This window comes from Anomaloglossus baeobatrachus, chromosome 6, assembly GCF_048569485.1.
Source record: "Anomaloglossus baeobatrachus isolate aAnoBae1 chromosome 6, aAnoBae1.hap1, whole genome shotgun sequence".
Taxonomy (NCBI): domain Eukaryota; kingdom Metazoa; phylum Chordata; class Amphibia; order Anura; family Aromobatidae; genus Anomaloglossus; species Anomaloglossus baeobatrachus.
Genome location: NC_134358.1, coordinates 382,243,947 through 382,270,241, shown reverse-complemented (window position 1 = coordinate 382,270,241; position 26,295 = coordinate 382,243,947). Strand labels below are relative to the sequence as shown.

At 44.1% G+C, this 26,295-nt stretch overlaps 1 protein-coding gene across 1 annotated transcript in view; it reads left to right on the top strand.

The window, feature by feature from the left end:
- The window catches only part of STAC (SH3 and cysteine rich domain), a 439,669-nt gene that overhangs the window by 108,545 nt on the left and 304,829 nt on the right, over positions 1-26,295 (top strand). The gene's annotated exons all lie outside the window — the stretch shown is intronic.

The window sequence follows — 26,295 nt, the reverse complement described above, 5'->3', positions numbered from 1 at the left end:
CTAGCAGTTGGATGGTCAGATGGGTGTGACTCGAGTACCCAGCATTATGGGAGTCAATGGAGAACACGAGTATATTTCCGGGAAATCTTCATAATGGCATAATGGCATATTATGTGGCCCAAATAGGACTTCCTATTTAAATGGAAAAGCACACATAGCCATTGTCATTGTATTTTTCATGGTTTTTTTTTAATAATTTTATTTTTGAAAATACTAAACTTGTGTTTAACCTATATTGAAAGATAGTTGAGGCTGTCTTGGCTCCAGTAATAGATACAAATCATTGTTACTTCAGATACAACTATTCAAGGCCAAGGCCATGATAAGCCATCTGGTATTGCAGCACAAACAACTGAAGCCATGAAACAGAAGCTGTTATTTCTATTTAATAAATGTATCATGATTTAGCTGTCACGCTGAAGAAATTTACAAGCTGAGGACAATATGTTCAACAGTAGCATGAGCCATCAAATACAAGAGTGAAATTTATTCCAGTATAGTGGCCAGATGGAAGTGACTTCCCCAATATTCAGCGTACCGCACGTTTACGTTAGCCTGTCATGTTTACTCATGTCCCGTTCTTCTTCTCCTGTTGGTGACATTCACCTCAATGAAGATAATAGTAAAGAATGTATAATGTTATGAGAGCTGTGAAACTGTGCAAGCCTCAGCGTAAGTATACAGAAAAAGAATGGGTAATTCTAAATTGAAAATTCCTTCATATTATTCCCATAAAATTCTATTTTTCTATACACTTTAGTATTATATGTACAGTAAGTCCTTAGGTATAATTCATATATAGATCTCTTATAGGATGGGTTAAACACAGCGCACACCCAATATATATAGCTCCTCAGGAGGCTGATGGTTAGATAATGCAGGGAAATGGTCTAACATCAATCCCTAACATCAGAACAATTTATTTACAGACTCAATGTTAACTCTTTCTTTTAACCCATTCACCTCCGGGCGATTTTCCGTTTGTTTTTTTTTTGCTCCCCTTCTTCCGAGAGCCATAAGTTTTTTATTTTTCGATCAATCTTTTCATTTAAGGGCTTGTTTTTTGCAAGATGAATTGTACATTTAAATAGAACCATGAGTTTTACCATATAGTGTACTGGAAAACAACAAACAAATTTCAAGTGCACAAAAAGTGCGATCGATCAATTGTTTTTGTGTATTTTATTCCCCGTGTTCACTATATGGTAAAACTGACATGTCGGTGTGATGCCTCAGGTCGGTACAAGTTCATAGATACCAAACATGCATAGGTTTACTTTTATCTAAGGGCTTAAAAAAAAAGTCAAAAAGCTTGTCCAAAAAAAGTGGTGCACTTTTTGCACCATTTTATGTGACCCATATTGTTTTCATTTTCCAGGATATGGGGCTCAGTGATGGCTTATTTTTTGTGTCTTCAGCTATTGTTTTTAACAGTTCCATTTTCATGCAAATGCTACATTTTGATCGCCTGTTACTACATTTTGTGCAAAATTTGCGACATAATTCAAAAAACATAATTTTGGCGTTTGGAATTTTTTGCTGCTATGCCGTTTACTGTTCAGATAAATTGATATTTTGATAGAGCAGGCATTTCTGAACACAGCGATACCAAATATTTGTATATATATATATATATATATATATATATATTTGTAATTATTTTTTATTTTTTTAACCCTTTAATTTTCAATGGGGCAAATAGGGGGTGATTTGAACATTTAAGTTTAGTGTTTTTTTTATTTTTTAAAACTTTTCTTTACTTTTTTTTATTTATTTTACTAGTTCCCCTAGGGGGCTATAAGGATCAGCAGTCCGATCACTTGTTCATTTCTCTTGATCAGAGCTGCACAGCTCACATCAGCTGCCGGCTGTAACAGGAAGTGAGTCATGATAGAGACAGGAGTCTTCACATGATCCTGTACTACCATGGCAACCAACGGCTCCACGTCATGGGGCCTCCGATGGTGGCAGGTGAGTGCTACCTGCTGCTGTGCTTTAACTCCCGTTGTCACATTTTTGACTGCGCAATCTAAGGGGCTAACAGGCGCGAGTCCACATGCACCTTATAGCAGTACATGTCTGCTGTACAAATCAGCAGACATGTCTGGGACTCACCGCCGGTTCACCGCAGGAGCCGGTGGTGATAATACCGACATGAGCCATGACGTACCCAGTATGTCCAATGTTGGTAAGAGATTAATGAAACCTTATTGAAAAAAGATTTTTAGAAAAAAAATGCATTTGAACCCTTACCGATATTTTACATACAGGTGCGTCCTGTTATGCAGTATGTTTCCGCAAATGGACATACCAGTATGTCATGGCAATTATGCCCACAATATCACAACCAGAATCTTGGCACAAGTGACAGCAACGCCCCTGCTTACCACACAGAGTTTTGCACAAACTTTGACTGGCGGCATTAGACTTTGTTCAGATTTTAGATTGTCACACTTCGCCAGATGGTTTCTCTTGTGTGTGGGATCAACACAGGCAGACTCATGTGTCAACCTGCTGTTTGCTGATTCATAGGCAGGCTAGCAAGAGTTAATCTCTGGTAGTCTGCTTGCTCCTTTAATCACATGTTGTGGGGAGACCTATCACATCTGCTCCCATTCTATTTATGCTGCAACCATGTTACCCATGCCAGCTATAGTTTATTCTATGTTGGTCTGTGAGGTGTGGTGTCCTGGACTCTCTGGTTAATGTTGTGCTTTAGTTCTGGCTATAGCTTGGAGTGGTTGTAGAGTTTACACCTGTTGTTTTGTACTTCCTTCCTGCTCTTGTTTTTCCGCCTGAATCTCTTATTGTCGTTAGCTGTGTGTGTGTGTGTGTGTGTGTGTGTGTGTGTGTGTGAGAGAGGGGTTCATTTTTCCCATGTTTGTCTTTTTCTATGGTTTCATCACACTCCTGTCCCTCCTTGGGGTGAGGGAGAATAAGATTAGGACTGGTCAGAAGCAGGGCCAGGAAAGACACTCAGGCCTCTCCGCCATCAGAAGTATCACTGACATTAGTGATAGCATAGGGTCCCCTAGCTTGAGGGACAGCTTAAGAGCCCTGATTCCCTGCCATCCAAAAGTCATCATGACACTGCTGTAACAGTAAAGGCCAGTCCCTGCAATATCACTGGCTGTTGAAACTTCTATATACCAAAATATTCATGAAAGTATTTAGAAGTTTGAGAGAGGGAGTGGGCTCCCTCTTTTACCCCAACGTCACCTCCACGAATTGACCAAGGAGACCCGATGGTTGTCATAGCAGTCAGAGGTCAAATAATGACCTTCTGATAACTCAGCAATGGTGGATTGGTAGGCAATGCCAAGAGCAGATTATGAAGATGTTTTGTCAATGTTAGGCCAGAATCACACAACTGTATTTTTGGTATGAGTGCTTTCTGTGAAAAAAATGGACAGCACTTGGACCAATTTTATCAATGTCAAGGTGCAGATGGATGATTTCTTTCATTGACAAAATCTGTGTGTGTAATAATTGCAACATGCACAATATTCCTCTGAAAATAGGATGAGAAACTCACTTATTCACATCTTTGAGTGCAAGAAAAAAAAACAGATGCCACAGTATGGAATCTGGTTTTTATGGATACATTGCAATTCTGTAACATCTGAAACTGTAAATAGTCCTGTAAATTACTAAAAGCTGCTGCTGTATAAAACAGATTACATCCAGGCTGACAAGTGAGAAAAAAGTTGTCTGACTTTTCTGGATCAGAATTGGTCCGATTTTTATACTTTTGTGTGATCTTGGCCTAATGCGGGCGTCACACCATGTGATCTATCGTGCGATCACATGTGCGATCGTAGCCGCCCCCATCGTTTGTGCGTCATAGGCAAATCGCTGCACAAAATCGTTTAAAGGCCGCTTTACACGCTGCGACATCGCTCAAGCAATCTCGTTGGGGTCACGGAATTTGTGATGCACATTCGGTCGCTTTAGCGATGTTTTTGCGTGTGACACCTATGTGCGATTTTGAATCATCGCAAAAACGGTCAAAATCGCTCATCGGTGACATGCCCCCCTATTCTCGAATATCGCTGCTGATCGGTGAACGAAGTAGTTCGTCGCTCCTGCGGCAGCACACATCGCTATGTGTGACACCGCAGGAACGAGGAACCTCACCTTACCGGCGGCCGCCCGCAATGAGGAAGGAAAGAGGTGGGCGGGATGTTACGTCCCGCTCATCTCCGCCCCTCTGCTTCTATTGGGTGGCGGTTCAGTGACGCTACTGTGATGTCGCTGTGACGCTGAACGAACCGCCCCCTTAGAAAGGAGGCGGTTCGCCGGTCACAGTGACGTCGCTAGGCAGGTAAGTAGTGTGATGGGTCAGCGCGATGTTGTGCGGCACGGGTAGCGATTTTCCCATGTCGCACAACCGATGGGGGCGGGTACGCACGCTAGCGATATCGGTCACGATATCGCAGCGTGTAAAGCGGCCTTAACCCCTGTCACACGTACTTACGTGCTGAGCGACCTCGCTGTGGGCGGCGAACATCCACTTCTTGAAGGGGGTGCGACGTTCGGCGTCACAGCGACGTCACACAATGGCCGGCCAATAGAAGCAGAGGGGCGGAGATGAGCAGGACGTAAACATCCCGCCCACCTCTTTCCTTCCGCATAGCCGGTGGGAGCCGTGGGACGCAGGTAAGCTGTGCTCATTGTTCCCGGGGTGTCACACAGTGCGATGTGTGCTACCCCGGGTACGATGAACAACCAGCGCAAAGTAAAATACACGAATTTTTAAAAATAAATGATGAGTACACGATACACGATTTGTCACCGATTTGCGATCGATTGTAGGTATCACACGGGATGACGTCGCCAACGAAGTCGGATGTGCGTCATGAAAACCGTGACCCCGACGACCTATCGCACAATAGATCGCCTCGTGTGACGCCCGCATAATACTGAAGGGTCTAATGCATTGTAATACATGTGTACTGCAATTCTTTAGACTAGTGATCAGCCTAATAAAAGTACAATAGAGGGAATAATTTAAAAAAAAACAAAAAAAAAGACACAAAATAAAGAACAAAGGAATTAAAAAATATTACTAACATAAATTCACATATTTTTGCAACAGCAAGACTAAACAAAGCAAAAAAAGTACACATATTTGGTATCGCCGCCTCCAGAGTTATCCAATCTGGCAAACTGTCACATTACTTAACCACATCAGTGAACAAAAAAGTGTCAAAATCAGTTTTTTCATCAAACTGCAGAAAAAAAGTATAATAAAACAAAAACAGTCGACTGTACATTAAAATTGTATCGTTAAAAATGTCATCTCATGTCTCAAGAAACAAGCCATCAGCCCTCACTTATTGCCATTAGTGGAACATTAAAAAGCTATAGCTCCCAAAATATGGCAATGCAAAAACAATTATTTTTTCTATAAAATTGTTTTTAGCTTGTAAAAGAGGCAAACATTAAAAAATTCTATATAAATGTGGTATCGCTGTAATTGTACTGACCCAAAGAATAAAGCCATCTTATCACTTTTACCTAATACTGAACGGCATAAAAATAAAATATAGAAAAAGCCTAAATTACTATTTTTGTTCATTCGGCCTCCCAAAAATCAGAATGTTGTCAAAAAATATTATGTGTCTGGAAATAGTATCAATAAAAACAATAACTCACCCCACAAAAAACAAGCCGTCACATGACTTTGTAAGCAGAAATATAGAAATGTTATAGCTCTCAAAATATGGTGATGCAAAACTTTTTTTGTGGGTAAAAAAAGTGTTTTTTAGTATTTGAACGTAGCAAAAAATTAAAAAAATATATAAATCTGTCATCATTATCATGATATTGACCCAAAGAGTAAAGCCGTCTTATTACATGTGCTGCAATTGAACTGCTGTTGATCTGTTCATTCTGCCTCCCAAAGATCGCAATAACGTTTGGCTGACACGTATCCTGTGCTCTACGCTGAGCACTTACACCGGGGTTTTTGTGTAAATCTCTGAAATATATGATTCAGGCAGAACGCACAGAAGATTCCCTGTACTGACGCAGATGGCGTCAGAGTGGAATATTTCAGCCTTATAGTGGTGTTGTCCATCATTTGGTGCATAAAAGTTCGGTCGACCACAGTTTTGTCTACTTCTAATACATTGGAAACTGTACATGCTCCTGTAAATTAATAAAAGCTGCTGATGTAAATACCGGACTGGCAAGTGAGAAAAAAAATTGTACCACTTGTCTGAATAAATATTGGACTGATTTTTTATATTTTCATGTGATTTTAGCCTAACACTGACAGGTCTAATACATGACAGTGCTTATGTATTGCAATGCATTAGGACACAAATTAACAAAAGTCAGACAGAGTACAATGCCTTGAACAAGCATTAATAGCTTGTGAACTTTTCTACATTTTTTCATGGTACATCCACAAACTTAAATTTATTGGGATTTTATGTGATATACCAACATTATATAGCAAGTATTTGTGAAGTGTAAAGGAAATGATACATGGTTTTCTAAATATTTTAAAAATAGAAATCTGAAAGCTGCCACTTGCATTTATATACATTCAACCTGAGTCAATACATTGTAGGACCACTTTTCGCTGCAATTACTGCTGTAAATCTTTTGGGGTTAAGCTTTGCACATCTGTAGGCCGACATTTTTGCCCATTCCTCTTTGCAAAATAGTTCTAACTCAGTGAGATTGGATGGATTTTCAATTTTCAATTGTTGCCACAGATTTTCAATGAGATTTAAGGGGGCTTTACACGCAACGACATCGCTAACAAGATGTCGTTGGGGTCATGGAATTCGTGACGCACATCCGGCCTCGTTAGCGACGTTGTTGCGTGTGAAACGTACGAACGACCGCTAACGATCAAAAATACTCACCTTATCGTTGATCGTTGACACGTCGTTCTAATCCCAAATATCGTTGCTGTTGCAGGACGCAGGTTGTTCGTCGTTCCTGCAACAGCACACATCGCTACGTGTGACACCCCAGGAACGAGGAACAACACCTTACCTGCGTCCAGCCAGCAACAAGGTGGGCGTGTCTTTCCTTTGGCTGCTCTCCGCCCCTCCGCTTCTATTAGCCGGCTTAGAAAGGAGGCGGTTCGCCGGCCACAGCGACATCGCTAGGCAGGTAAACACGTGTGACGGGGACTAACGATGTTGTGCGCCATGGGCAGTGATTTGCCCATGACGCACAACCGACGGGGGCGGGTGCTGTGTTTAAAATGGCCTTTAGGTTTGGACTGTGACTAGGCCATTCATATACATGAATATGCCTTGATTTAAACCATTCCATTGTAGCTGAGGCAGTATGCTTAGGGTCATTGTCCTCCTGATAGGTGAATGTACGCCTCAGTCTTAAGTCGTTTTTCCTCCAGGATTACCATGTATTTACCTCCATCCAACTTCCATCAACTCTGATTCCATCAACAGCTTTCTTGTCTCTACTACAGAAAGAATCCCAACAGCATGATGCTGCCACCATATTTGACGCTGGGTATGTTGATTCAGGGTGATGTGCAGTGTTAGTTTTCTGCCATACATAGTGGTTTGCATTTAGTCCAAAATGTTCTCCTTTGGTCTCATCTGACCAGAGCATCATCTTCCACATGCAAGCTGTGTCCCCTACATAGCTTTTTGCAACGAGAAAATGGGACTTCTTATGACTTGCTTTCAAAAAGGGCTTTCTTCTTGCCATTTTTCCATAAAAGTCAAAATTGTGAAGTAAACGACTAACAGTTGTCCTGTAGGCAGATTCTCCCACCTGAGCTGTGGATCTCTGCAGTTCTTCCAGATTCACCATGGGCCTCTTGGCTGCTTCTCTAATTAGTGCTCGCCTTGCTTGGGATGTCAGTTTAGTTGAACAGCCATAGTTTGGTAGATTTGAAGTTGTGCCATATTTTTCCCAGTTTTTCATGATGGATTAAAATGCGAGATGTTCAGAGTTTTAACTATTTATTTTATAACCTAATCCTGCTTTACTCTTCTCCACAACTTTATCTCTGACCTGTCTATTATGTTCCTTCATTTTCATGATGCTGTTTGATCTCTAACTTCTAAAAAAAAACCATTGAGGCCTTCATAGAACAGCTGTAGTTATACTGAGAATAAATTATATACAGGTAGACTCAATTTATTAATTAGATGACTTTTGGAGGCAATTGGTCACTCAGGATTTTTTAGGGATATCACACTAGAGGGCACTGAATAGACATGCACTTCCCAATTTTAAGATTTATATGTTCAAGATATTTAGAAATCCATGTATCATTTTCCTTACACTTCACAAATATTTGCTACTTTGTGTTGTTATATCACATAAAATCCCAACAAAATACATTAAATTCATTGTTGGCTTAGTGAAACACAAGGTGATTATTTATGAAACACACTCTGATTAGGTCACAGTAAGTTGTGGAGTACCATAGGGATTAGTATTGGGCCCTCTTTTTTAACATATTTATTAATTAACTTGTAGTGAACATAAACAGTAGAATTTCAGTATTTGCAGATGATACTAAATTCTAAAAGGTAATTAATTAACACATAAGTAGAAAATGTAATATGAAAAATGGATGTATATAGGTTGAAGTCTGGGGCTGAGAAATGTCACTTGAAGCTTAATATAGATAAATATGCGGTCATGCACTTGGGCAAATAAAATCAAATCTCTAATTATGTACTAAATGGTAAAACACAGGGAAAAACTGTCACTCAAAAATACTTAGGTGCATGGGTGATTATTGCCAGGCAATTGCTGCAAAGCAAATAAAATCATGGAATGCATTAAAGGCATTGCAAATCATAATTTTCCTTTTTGGGCTCCATTATATAAGAAGGACATAGCTGAAATAAAACGGGTGCAGAGAAGAATGACCAAAATTATTAAGGTTATAAAATTTGGAGTTATTCAGTTTGGAAAAACGAGAGCTTAGGGGCAATCTTATAATAACGTACAAATATATCAAGGGTCCAGACATCAATCTATTGACCTTCTTATACCTAGACCGGAAATGAGGAAAAGATAGCATATTTTATGTCTAGAGGAAAGAAGGTTTGATCACAATCATAAACATCGATTCTTTTCTTCAAGATGAGTGAGACAAAGGGACTCTGTGCCACATGATATTGTAATGGTTTAAGGAAGGCCTGAATGATTTTCTTGTAAGACATTAAATTACTGGGTATAGAATCTAGTTTCTGTGATGGGCTATTGATCCATGGAATTAGACTTATGGTTACCCATCAAGATCCTCTCTCATTCCAGTAGAGTGTACACTCCTATGGTTAGCAGGATTCACTCTCTCCTAATAATAATAATAATAATAATCTTTATTTCTATAGCGCCAACATATTCCGCAGCGCTTTACAATTCAGGAGGAACATATACATATCATATACATAAACATATACAAACAAGTAACAATTATAGAGGATACAATATTTAAAAGGAAAAATGGCAACCCTGCTCGTGAGAGCTTACAATCTACAATGAGATGGGGGGAGGGGCAAGGTACAAGTGTTTATTTAAAATGACAATCCAGTCAGCTCATGGGGGATAGATGATGGCTTCCTGGACCAGTTGGCCAGAGCCTTGAGATGCATTTGGGTGCCATGGAGTTTGACGTGGGGTTATGTGTTACACCTCGTGGCTCTCCTGTGGCAAGGAATGAGACAGTCTCCTTGCCTGCCACGAGCGCTCCTGCTCAGCAGCGCCGAAGGTCTGCCAGACTGCGCAGAGTGCAGGATAAACCTCCTCAGAGAGGCAGCACAAGGGTGACACCTAGTGGTACTCCTGTTGCAAGAAATGAGGCGGTCTCCCATTCCTTGCCTGCTGCAGCTCCTCCTGATCAGCAGCCTCAAAGGTCTGTGAGGTTGCGCAATGTGCAGAGGTTTGCCGCTCAGGGAAGCAGTGAGACTCCCGTTATCTCTACACATTGTGAGACTGAGGATCCCGCCTCTATTTCCCAGAGGCAGGAGGGTGAGCATGTGCTATGCTTGGTGGATCCTGATTCGCCCACTCACGTCACACGGCTTGATGACGAGGCTGGTGACGTGGTGAATCCTGACTGGCCAGGCTGGGATGTCGTGGATCCTGATAGGGTCAAGTCCGTCATCTCCGCCTCGCGCCCGCCCTTGGCTGGAGCTACACCTCCTTAAAAGCTCCTCCTGCCATCATGGCGGCGCGCGACCGTCCTTCTATGTTTGGATGTCTGGCAGCGTGCTGCCACGCCACTGCTCAGGCATTATCTTCCTCTGTGGGCTTGGCCCTTGCTGCTTAGGCAGCACCTGGTTTGCAGGCCGTGTCCCTGCCTTGCTGCTCCGGCAGTAGCTCCTTCTACAGGCCGTGTTCCTGTCCCAGGTGAGCTCCTCGAGTCTCCACTGGACTCACCTGGTTATTGAAAGCACACGTGCGTGGGCACCTCTGTGCTACCCTCGTGCCATATTCTCGTGACTTCCACTGGCACACGTGCGTGGGCACCTCTGTGCTTCCCCGTGCAACAGGTACACCGAGCCGTGTGATCCCTGAAAACCGTGAGAAAACCCTTAAAATTTCCAATTTTTATTATTAAAGATTAAAAACGTATCCCAAAAGACAATACACACATATGCATATATATACACAAATCAATGCCGCAGTGCAGCATGGGAGTGGACAATCACCCTGTCACTCCTCCCTACCTGTCCTGCGGAGGTCGGCACCCTAAAGTTGCGCAATGGCGCCCCCGCTCTCCGTCGGCTCGCCCTCCTCTCCCTGCACTACAATGAAGGTGCAACTAGTCTGGGAATGTGGGAGTGCTCAGGAAGGATATTGCTGCACTGCCAAAACAAATTATCAAAAGGTGCAAATGCTTTAAAATATTAGGGATAGCCCTAATGACATGTGACACACATAAGGGTGTGGCTCTACAGGCTAACTATCGAACCTAAAATGGCTGTAGGAGATGTAAAGATTGGTTTCAGGACAATCCTTCATAAGGTATACTGTAGCTGTAATAATATAACACTCATAGAGCACTCTGTACAAATGCCTGTTGTCCTACACATTCAACCATGCACATGGCTGTCCACGGGCCAATAGCCGTATGCCACCAATCATGGAGTTGACTCCACCGTCAGCACACACATCTATAGTCTATAAGTATAGCCAAATGACAGCCTCGTGGATCAGCCTCCCACTCTAGGTATTGCACTGTAAAGCATGTAATGATAATGTACTCATACACTTATCTTATAATGAAGATATGGACCAATCGCCAGACCGCCAGCAATCCTTCAATAAGATCGCCAGGACCCTAATTGCAGGCTCAGTATTGGAAACCGCTTGCTCGCTCGACGCGTTTCCCCCTGGCATCTAGTCCCGCCAGGGTTCTTCAGGAGCTCCCACAATCGGGCGCAGTGAGAACGGCCACAGTCTGCCGCTCTGCCTCGGTCCTAGTCCCCGCCGCGGGGACTAGGACCGAGGCAGAGCGGCAGACTGTGGCCGTTCTCACTGCGCCCGATTGTGGGAGCTCCTGAAGAACCCTGGCGGGACTAGATGCCAGGGGGAAACGCGTCGAGCGAGCAAGCGGTTTCCAATACTGAGCCTGCAATTAGGGTCCTGGCGATCTTATTGAAGGATTGCTGGCGGTCTGGCGATTGGTCCATATCTTCATTATAAGATAAGTGTATGAGTACATTATCATTACATGCTTTACAGTGCAATACCTAGAGTGGGAGGCTGATCCACGAGGCTGTCATTTGGCTATACTTATAGACTATAGATGTGTGTGCTGACGGTGGAGTCAACTCCATGATTGGTGGCATACGGCTATTGGCCCGTGGACAGCCATGTGCATGGTTGAATGTGTAGGACAACAGGCATTTGTACAGAGTGCTCTATGAGTGTTATATTATTACAGCTACAGTATACCTTATGAAGGATTGTCCTGAAACCAATCTTTACATCTCCTACAGCCATTTTAGGTTCGATAGTTAGCCTGTAGAGCCACACCCTTATGTGTGTCACATGTCATTAGGGCTATCCCTAATATTTTAAAGCATTTGCACCTTTTGATAATTTGTTTTGGCAGTGCAGCAATATCCTTCCTGAGCACTCCCACATTCCCAGACTAGTTGCACCTTCATTGTAGTGCAGGGAGAGGAGGGCGAGCCGACGGAGAGCGGGGGCGCCATTGCGCAACTTTAGGGTGCCGACCTCCGCAGGACAGGTAGGGAGGAGTGACAGGGTGATTGTCCACTCCCATGCTGCACTGCGGCATTGATTTGTGTATATATATGCATATGTGTGTATTGTCTTTTGGGATACGTTTTTAATCTTTAATAATAAAAATTGGAAATTTTAAGGGTTTTCTCACGGTTTTCAATATATGATCCCTTAATAATCATCTATAACGGTTTTGTCCGTGTGATCCCTGCCATACAACCCACACGGGTTAGGGCAGATCGGTGTACATAGATCGTCTGTGACATTCCAGACGATCGCTAGCAGCAACCCGCTCACTCTTCACCCACCATAGCAGCGGTCCCTTACACCGCACAGTGGACCTTGACCGGCGGAAGCTGTCCATTCCCCATCTTGGCACGCTTCCCCGGGTCCCCCTCGTAACATTACGGTCGCGCCAAAGGTCTGGCTATGGCTGAAGAGCAGCAGCAGTTGCTGCGTTATGTGCAGCAGTTGGAATCACGTTTGGCAGCAGTGGAGCAGTCTTCCTCCGACAAGACTGCTCTGACGACAGTCGCCACCCAGGCGGCTACCCAGGCTGTGCTATTGGGCGGAAGGTCTCCTCGCCTTGCGCTTCCAGAGCGCTTTAGCGGGGACAGCTCCGAGTGCCGTGGGTTTATAAACCAAGTTACCACCTACTTAGAGCTGTCCGCGAATCTTTACGCTACTGAGAAGGCGAAGGTAGCCTTCGTCCAGTCCCTGCTCACAGGGAGAGCGCTGAAGTGGTCTACGCCGTTGTGGGAGCGCGGAGATCGGGTGGTGACTAACTTAGCATCTTATCTTGGGGCCATGAGAATGGTGTTCCTCGGGCCTCAAGTCACCCACGACTCCGCGCTGCGCCTCCTACGACTTCGGCAAGGGTCCGCTTCAGTCGGGGACTTTGCCGTACACTTTAGGACACTTGCCGCAGAGCTGGACTGGCCCGATAAGGTCCTTGTCCCTGTGTTCTGGGAGGGCCTGGCAGGGTTCGTCAAAGACGCACTGGCCACGCGTGAGGTGCCTGCTACTTTAGAGTCCTTGATTGTGGTTGCCTCTCGCATAGACATCCGCCAGGCGGAGCGGAGGCTCGAGGTCTCTTCAGCACCCACGTCCTCATGGCCTAAAAAGCGTCTGGCTCCCATCTTCCACCAGACAGGTCTCCCAGCCAGCTCTGTAGGTGACTCCGTGGAGTCAATGGAGATGTCCAAAGCGGTCTCCTCTACCCCAGGTTCTCGGTCTGGTGTCATCTGCTTTTCCTGTGGGCAGAGGGGACACATAGCTACCCGATGTCCCAAACCGTCGGGAAAAGACAGCGTCTAGTTTCCATCAGAGGGGGGTTCCTAGACGCTGCTTCTCCCTCTAGGTTGACTATCAGCGCCCAGTTGCAGTTTGGCACTACTCTCTTCTCTGCTCTGGCCTGCCTGGACTCAGGCGCTGATGGCAATTTCATTTCGACCTCCCTGGCAACCCGATACTCAGTTCCCCTGGTTCTCTTGCCCAAGCAACTCAGGGTTCGGGTAGTCAACGGGTCCCTACTAGTCGATCCCATCACCCAGATCACCATCCCTCTCAGGATGGAAGTACCACCAGGACACCATGAGCAGGTGTCCTTCCTGGTGCTTCCAGGGGGGACGGATGAGATCCTACTGGGCCTCCCCTGGTTGAGACAGCATGCTCCTATACTCAACTGGGCAACAGGGGAGATCTCATCATGGGCAGGATCCTGTAGGGAGCACCTCGTGACTACCGAACCACCCGCTACCATTAGGTCGGTTGGGTCCTCAGGGAATACAGGGGAGCCAGGTTTACCGACACCTTATGAGGCCTACAGGGACGTCTTCTCCAAGAGGGCCGCAGATACCCTTCCTCCCCACCAGCCATACGATTGCCGAATAGACCTGAAGCCAGGCTCCGAGCCCCCTAGGGGCAGAGTGTATCCCCTCTCTGCTCCAGAGACGAAGGCTATGTCCAAATATATTCAGGACAGCCTGGCAAAAGGGTTCATTCGCAAGTCTATTTCACCGGCCGGTGCGGGGTTCTTCTTCGTGCAAAAGAAGGAAGGGGATCTACGCCCCTGTATCGATTACAGGGGATTAAATGCAATCACGATCAAAAACAAATACCCTTTGCCCCTCATTACGGAGTTATTTGATCGATTCCGCGGGGCGAAGATCTTCACGAAGCTGGATCTACGCGGGGCGTATAATCTAGTGCGAGTCCGAGAGGGCGATGAGTGGAAGACCGCCTTCAACACCAGGGACGGTCACTACGAGTATCTCGTAATGCCCTTCGGACTCTGCAATGCCCCCGCCGTATTTCAAGACTTTGTGAATGATGTTTTCCGGGATTTGTATCTTTCCGTGGTTGCATACCTGGATGATATCCTTATCTTCTCCCCCGATCTTGCCACCCATCGGAGGGATGTCATCCGAGTACTTAAGAGGCTCCGCACTCATTCGTTATATTCTAAGCTAGAAAAGTGCGTTTTTGAACGTGAATCCTTGCCGTTCCTGGGGTATATCGTGTCCAGTCAGGGGTTAGCAATGGATCCGGGGAAGTTGGAGACAGTGATGAAATGGCCTGAGCCCCGCTCGCTGAAAGCGATCCAGCGATTCTTGGGGTTTATCAATTATTATCGCCAGTTCATTCCCAACTTCTCGACGGTGGCAGCACCCATCATTGCCCTTACCCGCAAGGGCGCTAATCCCAAAGCATGGACACGGGAAACGGTAGAGGCATTTCACACTCTCAAAACTTACTTCTCCAGAGCTCCCATCCTTCATCGTCCAGACATCTCCAAACCCTTTCTACTAGAGGTAGACGCCTCTTCGGTCGGTGCTGGTGCAGTCCTGTACCAGAAAGACGAACGAGGAAGGAAGCATCCATGTTTCTTTTTCTCCAAAACCTTTTCTCCGGCCGAGAGGAACTACTCCATAGGGGATAGGGAGTTACTGGCGATGAAACTAGCATTCCAGGAATGGCGGCATCTCCTGGAGGGTGCGAAGCATCCATTTGAAGTATTTTCCGACCATAAAAATCTCACATACCTCCAGACAGCACAACGCCTGAACCCAAGGCAGGCCCGTTGGTCCTTGTTCTTCTCCCGGTTCCGCTTTATTATCCGCCACCTGGCCGGTGAGAAGAACGTACGGGCCGATGCCCTGTCACGTTGTATGGTTGTGTTGGAGGAGGACGAGGAGGAGCCTCGTCTTATACTACCCCCGGACAGCTTGAGGATGGTCACTCCCACTTCTTTGGACCAGGTGCCACCTGGCAAGACCCTCGTTCCCCCTGAACTACGGAATGAGGTGCTATCGTGGGCCCATGCCTCCAAGGTCGGGGGTCACTTTGGGGTCAAAAGGACCAGAGACCTTGTGACTAGGCACTATTGGTGGCCGAGACTACCCCAGGACATACAGGAGTATGTGGGAGCCTGTATGTCGTGTGCACGGAATAAGCCGTCCCGGCAGAGACCGGCAGGTCTTCTTCACCCACTGCCAGTGCCGGATCGTCCCTGGGAAGTGGTAGAAATGGACTTCCTGGGAGATCTGCCCAAGTCAGCAGGTCACAAGGTCGTATGGGTCATCACGGATCACTTCTCTAAAATGGTCCACTTGGTGCCTCTCCCACGACTCCCGACGTCACGTGCTCTCGCCACCTTATTCATTAGGCATGTATTTAGGCTGCATGGCATGCCTGACAAGGTGGTGAGTGACCGGGGTCCCCAGTTCGCGTCTCGCTTCTGGAGAGAGCTCTGTAAGCTCCTGCAGATAGAGCTGAACATCTCCTCCGCATACCATCCCGAAACCAATGGACTGGTAGAGAGGACCAATCAGACCTTGGTAACTTACCTCCGCCATTTTATCTCCGCGCACTACGACAACTGGGCTAACCTCCTTCCTTGGGCCGAATTTGCCATTAATAATTCGGTCCATGAATCCTCTGGTCAGACTCCGTTCCTGCTCAATAACGGACAACATCCCAGAATCCCGGTTCCTATGCCCATAACGTCACCCGATCCTAGAGTGGAGGATTGGGCGACCGAGGCCCGGGAGATCTGGGATAACACCCAAGAGGCCCTTAAGAGGGCTAAAGACCGGATGGTGACAACGGCTGATGAGCGCCGCCGCCCTGCACCATCCTTCGCCCCTGGTGACCTAGTGTGGCTGTCCTCTAAGAATGTTAACCTACGGGTACAGGCAGCCAAGTTCGCCCCTAGGTACCTGGGTCCATTTAAAGTGCTAGAGCAGGTGAACCCGGTGGCATACCGACTCCAGCTCCCTCCACGCTGGGCTATAGCCAACACCTTTCACGTGTCCCTCCTGAAACCCGTACGACTTAATAAGTTCTCGGGGTCCCTGACGCCTCAAACTGACCCCCCGCCCGACGACTCTGAGGTGGCGAAGCTTGTGGAGACAAAAGTTATACGGGGCAGGAGGTACTACCTTGTGGAGTGGGTCGGCCGTGGTCCGGAGCATAGATCCTGGGAATTGGAGGATCATATCCACGCCCCGGGTTTGATAGCGGCCTTCGAGCATGGGCAGGGGGGGGGCCTAGACGGGGGGGTAATGTTACACCTCGTGGCTCTCCTGTGACAAGGAATGAGACAGTCTCCTTGCCTGCCACGAGCGCTCCTGCTCAGCAGCGCCGAAGGTCTGCCAGACTGCGCAGAGTGCAGGAGAAACCTCCTCAGAGAGGCAGCACAAGGGTGACACCTAGTGGTACTCCTGTTGCAAGAAATGAGGCGGTCTCCCATTCCTTGCCTGCCGCAGCTCCTCCTGCTCAGCAGCCTCGAAGGTCTGTGAGGTTGCGCAATGTGCTGAGGTTTGCTGCTCAGGGAAGCAGTGAGACTCCCGTTATCTCTACACATTGTGAGACTGAGGATCCCGCCTCTATTTCCCAGAGGCAGGAGGGTGAGCATGTGCTATGCTTGGTGGATCCTGATTCGCCCACTCACGTCACACGGCTTGATGACGAGGCTGGTGACGTGGTGAATCCTGACTGGCCAGGCTGGGATGTCGTGGATCCTGATTGGGTCAAGTCCGTCATCTCCGCCTGCCTTGGCTGGAGCTACACCTCCTTAAAAGCTCCTCCTGCCATCATGGCGGCGCGCGACCGTCCTTCTATGTTTGGATGTCTGGCAGCGTGCTGCCACGCCACTGCTCAGGCATTATCTTCCTCTGTGGGCTTGTCCCTTGCTGCTTAGGCAGCACCTGGTTTGCAGGCCGTGTCCCTGCCTTGCTGCTCCGGCAGTAGCTCCTTCTGCAGGCCGTGTTCCTGTCCCAGGTGAGCTCCTCGAGTCTCCACTGGACTCACCTGGTTATTGAAAGCACACGTGCGTGGGCACCTCTGTGCTACCCTCGTGCCATATTCTCGTGACTTCCACTGGCACACGTGCGTGGGCACCTCTGTGCTTCCCCGTGCAACAGGTACACCGAGCCGTGTGATCCCTGCCATACAACCCACACGGGTTAGGGCAGATCGGTGTACATAGATCGTCTGTGACATTCCAGACCATCGCTAGCAGCAACCCGCTCACTCTTCACCCACCATAGCAGCGGTCCCTTACACCGCACAGTGGACCTTGACCGGCGGAAGCTGTCCATTCCCCATCTTGGCACGCTTCCCCGGGTCCCCCTCGTAACAGTTATGTTCTGAGAAGTTGTAGAGGGATTAGGTGAAATTAGTTTGGCTAGGGAGTGTGATAGGCCACCCTAAAAAGATGCGTTTTTAGGGAGCGTCTGAAGCTGAGTAAGTTGTGATTTGTCCTAACTTCTTGGGGTAGAGCGTTCCAGAGGTTTGGTGCAGCTCGGAAGAAGTCTTGGATTCGGGAGTGGGAGGTTCGAATTAGTGTGGATGTTAGTCGAAAGTCATTTGCAGAGCGTAGAGAACGGGTGGGATGATAGACAGAGAGGAGGGTGGAGATGTAGGAGGGTGCTGCACTGTGGAGAGCTTTGTGGGTGAGAACAAGCAGTTTGAATTGGATCCTGTGATATATGGGCAGCCAGTGCAATGACTGGCACAGAGCAGAGGCATCCGAGTAGCGGTTGGCCAGATAGGTGACCCTGGCTGCTGCATTAAGGATGGACTGTAGAGGGTAGAGTCTAGTTAGGGGGAGAACAATTAATAGAGAGTTACAGTAGTCAAGGCGAGAGTGGATCAGGGCCACGGTGAGGGTTTTTGTCGTTTCCATTGTGAGAAAGAGGCGGATTCTAGCGATGTTCTTGAGGTGCAAGCGGCAGGTGCGGGCAAGAGATTGTATGTGGGAGGTGAAGGAGAGATCAGTGTCAAGTATAACCCCCAGGCAGCGGGCTTGCGGCCTAGGACTTATCGTTGTGCCACACACAGAGAGGGAGATGTCAGTGTTAGGAAGGTTGGGAGATGGAGGGAAAAGCAGAAGTTCAGTTTTGGAAAGGTTAAGTTTCAGATAGAGAGCAGACATGGTGTTGCAAACTGCAGTCAGGCAGTCACTTGTGTTCTGTAGTACAGCGGGGGTGAGCTACACCCCAAGTGTATTTTCCAAGCAATTACTTGTTTTCCAGTACTGAGATTCGCACACAATTTATTGGTCGAAAATCTAAATTTTTGGAAAAAATCATCAAAATAGGCAAATGCAAATTTTAAAAAATACAATCGTTTCTAATCAACATATTCGGTTATAGGTTAAAGTCAATGGATTTTTGTCTATCTTCAACCTTAAAATCTATGAAACTGCAATAGCTTCATTTATGCCCACCTGTTAAATTAAATTTATAGCTTCATATAGACTTTTGCTAATATATATTATGTCTCTACTGAATATAAAAATCATTCTAGCCTGTTATTGTTTGATTGAAATAGGAAATATTTATTAGATATTCTATGTAATTCAGAAAAACAATAACTGCTGTATATGTAGAATTTCCAGAATTTCCTAAAATTTGCTGCTACATGCAAATTTAAACCTTTTGACATTCGATCTGAGGTTCCCCAAAGAATCTTGCCTGGCACACCCTTTCCCACATGGCTGAAGCATCAGACAGTCTGCTAATCTCATTTTGCGATGCCACGCAAGCTTGCCTATAATGCCTTGCAGCTATGACATCTTATGGATTAGCATACCTTGTACAGTAGTACTAGTGGTTAGTACCTAGGCCATCACAGATCAGTGGTTCCCAGTGAAGCACAGTTTAGACATCAGTCATTTTCCATCTGCAGAGTCATCGGGTAAGTTTCTTTCTTTTGTACTGTGTAAGATTTTATGTTCAACATGGAACTCTCTCTTTCACCTGAAGAGTATAAGCTCTTATGGTCAGCAGGGTCTATGCTTTCTCCTTTATCTGTAAAGTGTAAGATCTTATGGTCAGCAGGATCCTCTATATCCTGTAGAGTATAAGCTCTAGTGATCAGCAAGATTCTTTCTCTCTCTACTCTCCTTTATATATGTATTTCAGGCTATTACAAGCCTTCCAATATTGAGATTTGAGCAAATTTATTCACAGCAAATCAAGTTTTAGGGGAGAATTCAGCAAAATCAGTTAATATGAATTTCAAAAGATCTCCTCATCTCTAGGATTTACATAAGGTTCAATGTCAAAAGGTGAGTTTCACTGGAATTGTAATAAAGCGCTATGGGACCCTATGCTGATCTCTCTTCTGAGTCATGCTGATAGTAATAAAACGCTGGAGATGAAACCGGTCCAAGGAGTGCTAAGAAGGAGGAAATGCTTCAATCTTTAAAAGCCTTTATTTCATAAACCACAATGCGTTTCAATAGGCAAGATATCTTCATCATGTGGAACATCTACCTGATGAAGATAGCTTGCCTATTGAAACACCTGTGGTTTATGAACAATAAAGGCTTTTAAATATTGAAGAAGTTCCTCCTTCTTAGTGCTCCTTGGACCGGTTTCATCTCCAGCGTTTTATACTATTCATCTCCCCTTGTGGCATCAACGGTAGGAGCAGCTTTGATCTAATTCCCCCTATGACCATCTGGGATGGCACTAGCTGTGATCAGCCAGGACCTGCGGTGACGCAATCCCATGTGACCAGTGACATGATTCTCTGACGACCACACCCACAGAAGCACGGACGGAGGAGACAGCAGTGCTTGTTTGCATCAGTACTTGGCCTCCTCATTTGCTCTCACTGGTGTTGTACAAGGGTGTGTAACCCCCTTAGGTGAGCACCCAAGCACACTTTAGTAAGGTTCCATGTTATGATCCGGAACCATGGAAGACCACCATAACTCATTGGTAAAAGGTGACAAGAGCATCCCCTTACTAACCATCAACACTAGCCGAGGGGTGAACTAACATTCTGTGGACCGCGAACCCAGCCGGAGAACTAGCTATCCTAAAGGAAGGAAAGATGAATAACTCTCTGCCTCAGAAAATAGACAAAGAATAGCAAGCCCCCATATTCAAAGACTGCGGTGATATAGGAAAACACAATACACAGATAGATGATAGGATTAGCAAAAGGTGAGGCCCCCACTGACTAAAATAGGAAAGGACAGGAAAGGGGCTGATGGTGGCCAGAGAAAAACCCTGCAAAACTCCAAATTCCTGATAGTACAAAAAGGCCCTCAGATCACACGATCTGCACTCCGTCCTATAACATACCAGGCGCTCTTGTCATACCAATGAACAGAAAACAAGAATCATTACAATTTCAAAAAGCCACAAACACATGAACATATAGGAGCTATACTCCAAACAAAACTGCAGGGAGTTTCCCAGCTAAGCAACTGAGAGGAAAAATCCCTGCATGCAAATAAACTGAAAACAACCACAGCAAATGACAAACTCAGATAAGAGTAAAAGAACCAAACAACAAATAAAGAGCAAAGCACTTATCTGGGGTAGATGTGGTGTGGAGCAGAATGAAGCAGGCTGGTGAAAAAAGAACAACTGACATCCGGCATAGCCTGTTATCAGACCAGGATTTAAATAAGCAGAGAGTTAGCAATGGAAACGCCCATTGCTCAACACACCTGGTCTATGTCCAAACCATTCCTGGTCACAAGAGGGAGCCTCCCAGCTGCCAAAGCATAACTGACATTCACAACAGTTCCATTAAAATAAGTTCCTTCACAGCGCTCCTTTTTTCTTTTCCATACCTATGCTGACAGTAATGTAACAGCTATGAGATTTCAAGGCATTTAAAATGTTGTCCAGGCTTTGGGTACAAGTCTGCAGTCATGTGTCAGGAGTTGGAGGGCGCATGAGTTCAAGTATGCCATTTACATACAGGCGGTCACGTACCAACTAGACATGCAAGGCCTCACTCAATACAAGTAAATTGAGAAAGGTTTAATATGTCTAGTGGCCAGAAGGATGAAAATCCTATGGTTGTGGTCATATGTTGGCCCGTTCCTGGCGCTGGCATCAGAGAATCCTGACTGCACACACACTGCACTCTGTGAGGATTGACAATTCTGCAGTCACATAGAGTGACTTGTATTGTGAAACTAAACAATCCTCCTAAAGCAGTCTGCTCAAGTAAAGTTGGACTAAGGTGCACATGATAGAGATGTGGGTTTCATAAATATGGGGGATGTTGTTTGGAGCATGTCGTGAATGACCTTTGTGTAGATGACTATATGCATGAAAAATGGATGGAATAGTTTACACAGTGCCTGGAAGACAGTTATTTGTTATTAATTGTACCTATGCTGGCACTGTAAAAATTGTTTTTATTATTTTAGTTATTTTGGGCATACTTACTTTACTTGCATTGTATACTTCAAGCAAACCTTGGTGGACACTTTACCAAGATACTATAAGAACATTTACTGAGCTGAACAAAACTATTTGCTACATTTCATTCTGAAACTTGAAGTTGAACTTATGTTCCAACTGAAATTACTCTGTGTTTTAGAGTTAAGTGTGAATAATTACAAAATCATTGACTAAAAGTGGAATATATTTGCCTGTTCCAGTCTATTATATAGTTATTAAGATACTTCATAGTTTATAATATGAGATAAAGAATTTTCTGATTTCGTATTCTGACTGGCAAAAGATTTATTTTTCAGGAATGTATTTTTTTTTTGGAACTAAGTATGAGCTCTCTGAAAAGTGAGGTTTAGATGGAAGCAGATGATTAGACTCTCGATTCAATTATTCTGCAATGGTCTCTTCTTGCAGTTTCAATTACAGTTCTGCAGTGTGCAGGTTTGAGTGGTAAATAGTATTTGGTCCTCGGTCATCAATCTGAATCAACAAAAGTCTTCAAAATGAGTAATATCAGCCCATTTATATCAATGTTTTGCTGAAATTTTAAGTTAATATGGCGCAGAAACTGAACTCAGCACAAAATAAATGTGCATGGTAGCTTGTGACACAGTGTATGTCATGTTAATCACATTTTACTGTAGCGAAAACCATCCTGATCTACTTTTGCAGGATATATAAAATTGCTGGCATATTTGCTATATTTTATGAAAACTCAGTTCACAGAAAAAGTCATTATTATTTCTTAAGTGTCAGTATTTCAGCCTAACTCTCTCGTATCCCCTTCAAACCCATTTTCTGTATTTCATCCATTATTTCAAGCATGAAAATTCCTGAAATGCTTCTGGATTCAGGAGTGAAGGCTTCCTATCTTTTTCTTCTCCACTAAAATACTAGAGAATGTAATTCTCTTAGGACATTTTTGAGAGTGACGTACTAATTATTGGACTTGTACTGTGTTGAGTTGATTGTTACTTTAATTATTCTAAAGAATAAAAGTGTTACTTTAAGCTCTCCTGAAGTTCTTGAAACGTCTTCTCTACTTCCTCGTCTATCTCGGAGCTTTAACATTCTGAACACTATGCTACCTACATCATGTAAAATGTTTCCTCTAACCTTGCATGGACTTGAATGCACAAACTTTGGTCGATTATTTTACAAATTGTGTAAAAATGTTCCCAACGAGATCGAAAATCAAATTTTGCCTACAGTTAAGACTGTAAGACATTTAAGAATGCTGCATTTAAGAATCAGTAAAGTAACTAACTTCTAGGAAAAAGAATTATACTTGTAAATTGGTATATCATTAACAGTGGTGAGTACACGTTATCCAAGTAATTAATACAAATTGTATTTCTAATAAAACACTGTACAGCTCCAGGCCACACAGCCAAATGTTTTGGATTCACATACAGTAAATCTAACCTTATTTTAGTAATTTCTTTAGAGATGGATAGCCCAGGAAACTGGAATCATTACCATCATTGACCAATTTAGACAAAGAATTCTGGTAATTCTTTCTACACCATCAGGGATATTTCAGTATATTTCTTCAGTGCTAGAGAATTCAGAAGTGCAAAATATGATGGATTGGTTTAATTTTCGGATAAACAAAATTTGTGCACAACATTAAATAAGTCCACTGTGAAATAAATAAAAAAATCAGGCTAAAATGACTTTTTATTCAAATACAAGTTATTAAAATTGTAGGGATCAAATATAATTAAAACAATTTGATATCACATATTTTCCCAAGAATAAAAGATAAATAAATAGGGTAATCCTAAAATGGGCTGTTAGCACATAATATAAATGAAAAAATGTAAAACAAAAAATAAAATATAACAACTACCATATTTTTCTGACTATAACATACACTTTTTGTCAAGACAACATCTTGCTAAAATGTGTGTGCATCGTATATTCAGCAGTCAGTAAGGTCAGCAATGCCAGAAGCCCTAACTGCTTCCATAAATCATAGGAGCACAACACTTGGGCCATAGTCAGCAGTGGGGTGCCGCAGGGATCTGTGCTAGGACCAATTCTTTTTAATCTCTTTATTAATGACCTTGTGGATGGGATTGATAGTAAAGTATCAGTCTTTGCTGATGACACCAAACTATGTAGGATATTAAAAACTGACCTTAATAGTATAATATTACAAAAAGATCTGGATAAGATGTCAGAATGGGCAGATACTTGGCAAATGAGATTTAATGTTGATAAATGTAAAGTAATGCACCTAGGACGGAGTAATCCTATAACTGGGTATACATTAAATGGAAGTAAACTCAGGACTACAGAACAGGAGAAGGACTTGGGTATTCTCATTACAAATAAGCTGAGCAGCAGCACTCAATGTCAAGCAGCAGCAGCAAAAGCTAACAAGATTCTAGGGTGTATAAAAAGAGAGATTAGATCCAGTGATCCCAACGTATTGTTACCGCTCTATAAATCACTTGTAAGGCCACATCTGGAATATGGGATTCAGTTTTGGGTTCCACATCTTAAAAAGGACATTCAGAAGCTAGAGTCAGTTCAAAGGCAGGCAACTAGACTATTACAAGGAATGGAAGGCCTCACATATGATGACAGGTTAAAAAAGTTAGATATGTTTAGCTTAGAAGAAAAGACGTCTCAGAGAAGATCTCATTTATATGTATAAATACATGTGTGGTCAATATAAAGGACTGGCACATTACTTATTCCTTCCAAAGACAATACTAAGGACCAGGGGGCATTCACTGCAAGTGGAAGAAAGGCGATTCCGACAGCTAAATAGGAAAGGGTTCTTTACAGTTAGAGCAGTCAGACTGTGGAATGCCCTACCACAAGAGGTAGTAATGGCAGATACTATAACAGCTTTCAAAAAAGGGTTGGATGATTTCCTCACTACACACAACATTGTTGGTTATAAATGACTTTGTGACCAAATGTAGAACTGGTGGAGGAAGGTTGAACTAGATGGACCTAGGTCTTTTTTCAACCTTAGTAACTATGTAACTATGTAACTATGTAACACTTACGAAGGCTCTACCCTATCACTGGGATAACTGAGCGGCTGCATCGTTCTCTCTGATCTGTGTAATTAATGCTGAGCAGTAGAGACTGAGCGGAGCTTGCTACCAAGTTAGGGAAAGCTTGCCTCCCAGATAAAGGCCAATCTCCTGCATTTCCAGGTGTCGCTCTATCTGTGCACCATATATGTGATGCTATCCTTGTTTGCCCGCATTTGTGTGTGGTCATGAATAGCACAGAAAATCAGTGCAGCTCAGGATTGTTTGTATATAATCTGCAATAGGCATCCTTTATAGTGTGGATATTATAATTACTTCTACTAAAGTTTACAGCCAGATAAATGGTGTATAAGGAGTTCAGGGCTATGTACACACAGAAGTTTCTGCACCAAATCTGCATCTCCTGGCAGGATAAACACTGCTGCAAAAAAAGGCTGTTTTTGCCACTTTTTGATGCATTTTTTTATGTGTTTTTTTTTGTTGCTTTCAATGGTGAAAACGCAGACAAAAACGCAGAAAGAATTGACATGCTGTGGTGCACAACACTTCAGGATTCTCGTTGAATTTGCTGGCATAAGGATTTCCTTGCAGATTTATGGAAATCTACCAGCAAATATGCATGGAAAAATGCAATAAAAATGCTACGTGTGAACACAGCCTAAGTGTCAGAAATAGAAGACATTATCCATGTAAGACACCAGGCGCATAGCTGATTCCTCAATAAATAGACTTTATTTATTTACTTATTCCTCAATAAGTGCTCTTTTTGATCTTTGGTACAAGACAGCCAAGGTAACATATTAGGACTTTTTATGTCACTGTTGGGACAGTATATAATATGTAATGTCCCGTATGTTTGGAATAACATTCCTACTATTCTTCTATCACTTTAGAATAATTAATTACCCACCTTTTCTACCCTAGAGCCTCAAATAAGGAGCATAGCCGAAGCCAACCAACATTACCCCCACATTACCCCTTCACATGTTTACATCACCAGGGTAGTTTTAATATTATTTACTGTTGGCCAAACCTGTGTGCATCTTATAGTCTGAAAAACACGGTACATATTATTGAGTTTCTATTAAACCCTTCACGACCGGCCGATTTTTCGCTTTCAGTTATTTTTTTCGCCATTCTTCTTCTAAGAGACGTAACTTTTTTATTTTTCAGCCAATATGGTCATGTGAGCGCTCATTTTTTGTGGAACCAGTTGTACTTTTAAATGAAACCATAAGTATTACCATATAGTGTACTGTAAAAAGCAAAAAAATTCCAAAAACTTTTCTTTTTATTTTACTAGTCCCCCTAGGGGGCTACATGTATCAGCAATCCGATCGCTCTGCCCTATC